Below are 9,293 nucleotides of genomic sequence, written 5' to 3' on the forward strand. Positions count from 1 at the left end.
ATCTGCCAGGTCATAGTCCAGCACCTTAAGCACTGCATCACACTGTATTCAACTTTAGTTCCAGTGCAATAACTTTTGTGCATAGTAGACTACATACACCAGACAAACTTAATGTAACAGTCTACATACTGAAATAGGTATGAAATGAACTGTAGCTTGTGTGAAGGAATAGATTCTTATTATGGTTGATGTAAGTCCGATGGCACTTGGCCACCATTAAGATCTGTAGGAAATTAATTTGGCATAAATATTTCATTTTCTTTCGAAGAAAAACAAATCAAACTTCTCAACACTTCCGTTGAAGGAAGGAACAGGGAGATAATGAGAAGAGGGCTTTCCTCCTACCGTACCCAAGGAAAAGGTCTTTTGTACTTTGGGACACGGATTGAAGCAATTAACCTTCTCACTCTACCCTTGCTGTATACCAAGCTTCTATTCTATAATCTATCCAAATGGAAGAAGTTTCCTGCTATGGGTATGGATGAGTAGCTTCACTTTTTATAATATTGTATTTAGAATGTCTAGTTATGAGTGAGTAGGACCTCAGTGAATTGGTAGAGAAGTATGTAGGGGAATGGGGTGAAAAAGCCTGTGTGTACAAGGAGTTAGTGTGGGAGTGTGGACATAGAGAACGAAAAAGGCAGAATGTAACAAAAATATTGTTAATTTTCATGAGTCTCTTCATGTCTAATATTTATTGTTTGTTTGTTTGTTTGATTGATTGATTTATATCCCGCCCTTCCTCCAAGCTGGAGCACATACAGTTGCAAACATCAGTTGCTTCCCACGTCTATCTGTTTACCCAAGCTTTCCCTGGCCCATAAAACTGAATACCCCATCTCTATTTTTCTGAATTCTTATTTTGATATGCTTTTATATTATTTCACTGGTTTTATGTTGTATTTTTGTTTTAATGATATTGTTTATTGTTTTTATGTTGTACACTGCTTACAGATTTGAAAAAAGCAATACACACAGAGAGAGTTGAATATCAACACAATTACATAATAATAAACAAAAATATTTGGATTGGGAAAGAAAGAGATGAGCTCAAGAAGACTATTCATATATTTACAGAATGCAATGGGCAAGAGGAAACACCACAGAACCATTTCCTTTGGTTAACTGCATATCGGCATCCATATTAATCTAAATAAAAGTTACTGTAAGAATTATAAAATGTTGACAACAAATTCACCCTCAGCGTCTAAACCAGGCCTTGGGATACATATGAGGCATGGATCTATTATATGCAGAAATAAAGCAGGTTATTTCTAAACTGCCAAATAAAGCTTCAGGGAAGTCTGGTTTTACTATCGGATTTTACAAAGCGCTGTGCCTTAAACTAGTCCCAGATGCACAGTTCAGGTCCGTGCACCTCATCTCTCCTTCCACCTTTATGTGAGGTGATAATATCTTTTATTCACAAACCTGGGAAAGATGTCCTTGACTGTACTAACCATAGACATTTATGTCATTAAACCTTGATTATAAAATTCTCCCAAGATCTGATAGATAGGGACCAATCCAGCTTTATAGAGCTTCCATTAACATTGGCAGCAGCCTGCCCATTTCAACAGACAAAAGCTCTGTCTCACACCTTGATCTTAAGAACATTTGCCATTGCAATTTAACAGCCAGCTCACATAGGTGCAGATTCTGGAGTCACACCTGCATTCTCCTAGAAGTACTGTGGATCCTACCTGCAGTCAGATCTGTGAGCTCAAACGTTCTGAGTTGTATCCAACTATGTTGATCCACTGTAATGAATGGACCTAAGTTAATAATCCCCATTTATTTCAATGGGTCTGCTCTGAGGATGACTAATGTGACATAAAACCCTCTATTATCAAGAGAGCTCCATACACTTGTTCCTAGATATTGTATCAGTTCTGGCATTGCCTTTTCTGCCACAAGTTTGCAGACTCATATAAATGGTACCATGTTTTCTGTACTTGCTTTGTTTGCAAATTCCTGTGCAAAATGACCTGAGGATTGGAAATGACTTGTCCAGAGGATTTTGCACTTCTCCAAATGTCCTTGGAAATGTCAATGTAGCAAAACACACATTTAAACATGCATTTTGAGAGAAAATATGCATTTCAATTTTTATTAAAAGATGTATTTAAATATGGAATTTGAAAGGAGTTTTTTTTAATGCAGATTAATATAGAATCACTGGAATGATTAATATAGAATCAATGGTAAAGACATGCAGAAATGACAAAGACTGGAAATAAACTGATCTACCCATCCCTGTGATTTTCTGACTCAGCAAAGGAGGAAGCAGATGATAATGACACCTCAAAGTACTCCTCATTATCTTTACATACATGGTGTCCAATCCCTTTCCAAGTTTCCTATTAGTGGGTACTTTGTTATATTTTCATCATGTTTGCTTTTTCTCACATTTGTAGTAGCCATCTATGTATTTGAATTATATACAACATTTTTTTTTATTTCCAATGTCTAGCTATTGCTACCCCTGCCTATTCTAACAAATAAATAAATGGTGTTATCTAAAAATCCAATGATGGAGCAGAAGGACTGTCCCAGCACAGGAACAAAGCACAAGTTAACTATTATACTTGTAAAAATGTAAATGTATTGCCTTCAAGTCGATTCCGACTTATGGTGACCCTATGAATAGGGTTTTTGTGAGGCTGAGAGGAAGCAACTGGCCCAAGGTCATCCAGTGAGCTTCATGGCTATGTGGGGATTCGAACCCTGGTCTCCCAGGTCGTAGTCCAGCACCTTAATCACTACACCACACTGGCTCTCTCAACTATTATACTTAGGGGCACAGAAATGCAACTCCTCTCCTTCCCAAGTGCAGCCATCCAATTAAACTGGGAAAATGATGGCAAGTCACACCAATTGAAGGAGACTTAAACACACTGAGGTTTCCTTTACACTGAAGCCAACAAGGCTCTTCTATAGAACAAGTGGATAGTATGTCAAGTGTTTGCAGGAGGAAGGGTGTGTGTGGAAATGGCTGTTTTATGTAGATGATAAAATAATGTTTCTGCTCTAACCAGTCAAATCACTTCTCTGTTTTATTATAATAACCATAATTGTAATGGTGGTATCATCATTAATAGCTGTATAATAGCTTTACAGTTGTTAATAATGAAGCACAAAATCAATTTAAATTGTCAGAACTTTTGATGTTATCCTCAAAAGCAATTAAGGCTGCCTTCCTCTGCACACTAACTGGGGAGTTAGTCCTTTCTGAGTAAATATGCCTAGGATCATGCTGCCTGGTTTTTTTCTTCCTCCTTTTGGGTTCTGTGAAGAGAGGAGACTCAGGGCCTCGTCCGGCCTAAATAGGAAGGAAAAGCTCCAGAGAGCATTTGCCAGACAGAAAAGCAGAGACAATGCTCTAGGAATTGAAACAAATTCACAGAGGACAAGTCTACGCCTACTCGTCGTGTTTATTAAATGCAGCCCCCAGGTTCAAATGATGCTTATATCATATCAAATGATTGGTCCATCCAGTCCATTATTACACTAGCCGGGGGTGGGGCAGAGAGGAACTTTCAGCTCACAGGCCTAATTAGATGTACAAGGGCTGCATTCAGTTTGTTCCATTTTCTCACCATTTCCTTATCTGATAATTTCTGAATTTTATTTGATTTTTCACACAATGTAAAAGCCACTTCTGGAAATCTAGTGGAATATTGTGGAAGTTTAGAGCTCATTTTTGTGTTGATTGTTTCCAGAAAAAAATCCATTTGCAACCCCATTAACCCAGAAAATTGTAGGAATAAAGTGATGAAATTTAGGGAGGTATGCCGGCATACAGTTCTTTCCTGCTATCTTCATGGAGAATTGTGGGGGAACAGAAGTATGCATGCGGCGAAACGGTGGGGGAGTAGTGATATATTCAATGACGTTCATTGCTGTGTCACACCATTCCTACTGGTGTGAATTAAATTTAGCGTGACATGGTAGTATATTGGTCAAAAAGCCATAGTTCCATAATATAACAGTTACTACAGCATGAAATGAATGTTAGAAATCAGGACAGAAGCACTATCATTATAATCAGTAAAACTAGCACAATAAGCCCCATGTCAGAATGCAGTCTAGATCTCCCCATTTGGCCTGTGAGGAATTTAAGCTAAGCCACAGCCATCTACCCTATCTATGCTGTGTGGCAGATAAAGCCACAGCTTGGTATAAAAGCACATGCAAAGTACTGCTTTTGTAAGTGCTGTTGTAATCATCAGTTTCAAAGTGTGTGGGCAAAACCTGTTAATGTCAAGTGATACTGATGCAGTAAAACTGTTCATGTCAGATGACTGACAGGTGAGTGCCCCCCATCAAACTTGGCCTGCAAGAGGATGGGGAGATAAAGATCCAGCATCCAAACCCCTACCCTATATTCTGCACTGAAAGGGAGCAGCTGTCCAGGATTTCAGATGGGTCTTTCCCAATCCTACATGAAGATGCCAGGCGCTATACTGGAAAGAAACGAATGGAGAGAGCTATTGCATTCATACGGGCTTCCTATTGGTATCTGGTTGGCCACTGTGGAAAACAAGATGCCAAGCCTTCTTATGTTCCAATAACTCTGCATTTTTCTGCTGCTGTGGCAGAACTGTAGCTGCCTCCAATTGGTAAAACCTTAGCCACAAGTGAAAGATATTGAGGGACATCATCTGTAACAATAGCTTCAGAGAGGGGCAAATAAAAGCATAAAGGAAGAGGAAAGATCTTCTTTAGCGATTTACCCGAATTCAAGAGAATCCCATTTTTAGTCTAGAGAAAACTAGTGGCTTTCCTGTTCTGAAGAATGCCTCCCTCACCACATCCCCAGGCAAAGGAGGGAAGTGGCGGCTTTATGTGAGTTTGTTTATTGTGCTTTTAAGTTGTCTTTATTGTGCAGATGTGTGCATTGGGTATGCATGAATCTGTGTTGGGCTGCCGGGCCAAAGGAACCAGGGGTGCATAGGCATATGTTGGTGCTAAACGGAATTCAGGAGCTGACGGTTGGAGGTGGGGCATCACAGGTGAGAATGCAGTGGCAAATAGAAGCTGCCTGAATGGTGAGATTTGGCCTCAGGACTGCCTATTCCTATTGCTGGGAGATTGATGGCTGTTGGAGTAGTGGCAGAGGTGGATAGCTGCTGGAAATGCTGTATAGAAGGAACTCTGTGTTAATGAAGCAACAGAATCTTTGTGTTAGGGCCCTACATAGGAAGCAGAGCTTGGAAAAGTTACTGTTTTGAACTACAACTCCCATCAGCCCCGCCAGCATGGCCACAGGATTGGGCTGATGGGAGTTGTAGTTCAAAAAAGTAACTTTTCCAAGCTCTGATAGGAAGCACCTGATACCGAGTCAATCCATTGCCCATCTACCTCATATGCTCTACAATTACTGGTAGCAGCAGCCCAGGACCTTTTGCATACAAAGCAGATACTCTACCACTAAGCTATGGCCCTTCCCATAGATTGATTGATTAGATTTATATCCTGCCCTTCGACCCAGTATTTATTATTATTATTAAGCCATGAGAGTGGCTCTATAGTAAAGTCAGCATGGATTTTTCACATTCCACAATGTTAAATTGGAAATACCCCATATGCCATTCTGATGCTTCCCATAAGCTAATTTCAGAACACAGCCTTACACAACTTATAGTCCTGAACTCAGAAATGCTTGCTTAACAACCCTCTCAATTTTCATGGCGATACACAAAACAGTCAGAGAGAACTGAGAGTTCAAAGTGAAAAAAGAGAGAAAAAACAGACCCCCTTTGTCAGGATGCAGGATTGGGGCCCTGAAGTTTCAGATGATGAGGAGAGGGAGGGGGTCATTTGGACAGAGTCATGTGAAGGAGAAGCAGAAGAGGGGGAGGGAATCTCAGAGATAGAACTGTCTGGGAGCGAGGACCTTGAATGTCCAACAGACACAGATTCTTACCGTGAGCTTCCCATGCCTCCTCCCCCTCCGAACTTGGAGGAGTTGGAGAAGGGCAAGGAGGAATCCAACCCCTTCCTGATCCAGGAAAAAGCAAGGAGAAACAGCCAGATGGTTTAAGCATTGCCCCCCCGCTTTCCCCCATACCTGAGTCAGATTTCTCAGAAGGGGAGGGGGCAGTGGCACCCCCTTCACCACGTACAAGGAGACAGCAAAAGAGGCAGCAAAAGAAGGGGGAGAGGTGGGGTGTGGATGAGGGCACTTTGAGGCGGAGTGAGAGAATTTGCACCCGTTTGCCCCCTTCTTAAGGGACAGGGGGAGTAGTGGTTCCTTGTTCTGTCAACTCTCTCCTATGTCGCAGGTTATGTTTAGTAATTAAAGTTCATGAGATGGCATAGTCTTTGTCTGAATATTACTTTAATAAAAACTGATTTGCTTTCATCAACTGGTCTGGTTCCTGAGCCTCAACCTGGACACGACAGTTTGACAGAACCACCCAACCCTCGACGCTCCTGCCACTTGAACGGGACAAGATGGAACAGGGAGCAGCAGGGGGGACAAAGCCCACTTCTGAGGTGGAGGAAGTGCGACAGCTGAAAACTAATGTTGCAGATCTACAGGCAGATGTTCAAACCTTGTTGGTATCAGTGAGGGCATTGAAAACTGACAACCAAACTTTGAAATCCATGATAGCCCAAATGTGGACAACCCCTTCAGCCGCTGTGGTTAAGATTCCGATTGGATTGCCACCTAAGTATGTGGGACAGAGTGACCAACTCTCCACCTTCGTGGCTCAATGTGAAATGTACCTGGACATTAGGAACGCAGAATTTCCTAGTGATGCAGCCAAAGTGGCCTTCGTGATCAGTCTATTGGAAGGGGAAGCTGCCAAGTGGGTCACTCCCTATCTGGTCAGAAAGGATGCCATCCTAGGAAGATATAGAGGATTTATGCAAGCCATGACCGAGATGTTTCAGGACCCCCAAAGAGCGGAGACTGTGGTGAGGCAATTGAGCGCTTTGAAACAAGGGAAAGGAACTGTTTCAGAGTATACCAATGCCTTTAAAATTCTGGCCCAGGAAACTGGTTATAATGACTTAGCCCTGATGTTTATGTACCGAAGTGGACTGAATGCCGAGATCTTGGATGATCTGGCCAGAACTACACCCCCAACTGATCTGCCTGGACTGATTCAGCTATGCCTGCAAATCGATCACTGGTTGGAAGGAAGGTGCCTGGAGAGGAAACAGGACGTACAGAGATATTCAGCTTCAGCCTCTCACAGTAAAATCCCTCCGACTCCCGGGGTGTCAGGTAACACGGGAGAAGGATCGGGAGGGGCTCGGCCAAAGCTATCGGAGGAGGAAAAAGAAAGGCGTCATCGGGAACGTCTCTGTTTTTACTGTTCAAAGCTGGGCCACGTTGCTAGGGAATGCGGACTTAAAGGAGATAAAACCGGGCCGTCGGGAAACTAAAATATCCAGCTCTTGTGCAGGCCGGAGGGCTGGGGGCTGCTGTGTACAAAGGGCCTCCAGTAGCACAGCCCCCTTCAAAAGGGGTACTGGTGCTACCTATTCGGATTACAACTTCCACAGAAGTAATGTTCAACTCTACAGCACTGATTGACAGTGGAGCCTCTACCAATTTCATTGATGCAAAGTTGGCAAAACGTCACCGAATCTCCCAATGGAAATTGGAAAACCCCTTGTCAGTTGAAACTATTGATGGCAGACCATTGAAGTCGGGTGGAGTGACTCAAGCCACAGAGGAATTAAAGCTAGAAATTCCTGGGCACGAAGAGCTCATTTCCTTGTATGTGTCAGATCTCTCGAACTTTGATGTGATTCTGGGAATGCCCTGGCTAGCAAAGCATGACCCAAAAATAGCCTGGAAGGATGTGGTTGTATGGTTCACTTCTCAGTACTATCACGAGAACTGTCAGCCAGAGATAACCATAAAAGCCCTGGCAGGAGCTGTGCAAGAGGTCAAGGAAGTGGTACTTCCCTCGAAATATGTGGATTTTGAGGATGTGTTTAATGAAAAGGAAGCAGAGTCCTTGCCCCCTCATCGCCCTTATGACTGTGCTATTGATTTAGTGCCACGAGCAAGCATTCCATCTGGAAGAATGTACTCCCTTACAGAGCCAGAGAGAGCAGCTCTGAGAGAGCTGAGAGAGCTGAGACAAAAACCTGAAGCGAGGATTTATCGGTTCCTCACAATCCCCTGCAGGGGCCCCCTTGCTGTTCGTGAAGAAGAAAGGAGGGGAACTCAGACTCTGTAATGATTACTGTGCCTTAAATCAAATTACCATCCCTAACAGTTATCCATTGACCCTGATTCCGGAGTTGTTAAACCGACTGCATTCTGCAACAATCTTCACGAAATTGTACTTAAGAGGAGCGTATAATCTGATTCGAATGAAAGAGGGGGATGAATGGAAGACTGGGTTCAACACCTCCTATGGTCAATTCGAATACCTGGTGATGCCTTTCGGGCTATGTGGGGCTCCTGGCTTGTTTCAGAAGTTTATGAACGAAGTGTTTAGAGACCTCTTGGATCAGTACGTGATTTGTTATCTGGATGATATTCTGGTGTTTTCAAAAAGCCAGGAAGAACATGATCAACATGTGAAAACTGTGTTGAAAAGACTGAGAGAGTACCACTTGTATGCCAAGTTAGAGAAATGTGGGTTTGACTTGTCATCTTTGGACTTCCTTGGATACCGAATCTCAGCAGAAGGAGTGGAGATGGACCCAGGAAAAGTGAGTTGTGTATTGGATTGGGGCCAGCCAACCACCAAGAAGGACGTACAACGTTTTCTGGGATTTGCCAATTACTACAGAAAATTTATCCCAGGCTTTTCCAAGCTAACAGCTCCCCTTACGGACTGTTTAAGGGGAAAAGGAAAGTTTCAATGGACAGAGAATGCAGCGAGAGCTTTCGGGGAACTGAAAAGGAAATTCACATCTGAGCCTATTTTGCGTTTTGCTGACCCTACCAGCCCTTTCGTCGTGGAAGCGGATGCTTCAGACGTAGCTATGGGGGGGGTCCTTTTGCAACCAGACATGGATGGGAAGGAATTGTATCCTTGTGCATATTTCTCCAGAAAACTAAAGGATGCCGAAAGAAATTATACAGTGTGGGAAAAAGAGTTGTTAGCCATCAAAGACTCATTTGAAAATTGGAGACAGTATTTAGAGGGAGCCCAGCATCAGATAGAAGTGCGTTCTGATCATAAGAACTTGGAAAGTCTGCAGACAGCTCGGAAGCTGAACCAGAGACAGATACGATGGTCGCAGTTTTTCGCCAGGTTTAACTTCAGGATTACTTACCATTCCCATGCAAAAAATCAGAGAGCAGATGCTCT

This window comes from Rhineura floridana, chromosome 1 (genome assembly GCF_030035675.1).
Source record: "Rhineura floridana isolate rRhiFlo1 chromosome 1, rRhiFlo1.hap2, whole genome shotgun sequence".
NCBI lineage: Eukaryota > Metazoa > Chordata > Lepidosauria > Squamata > Rhineuridae > Rhineura > Rhineura floridana.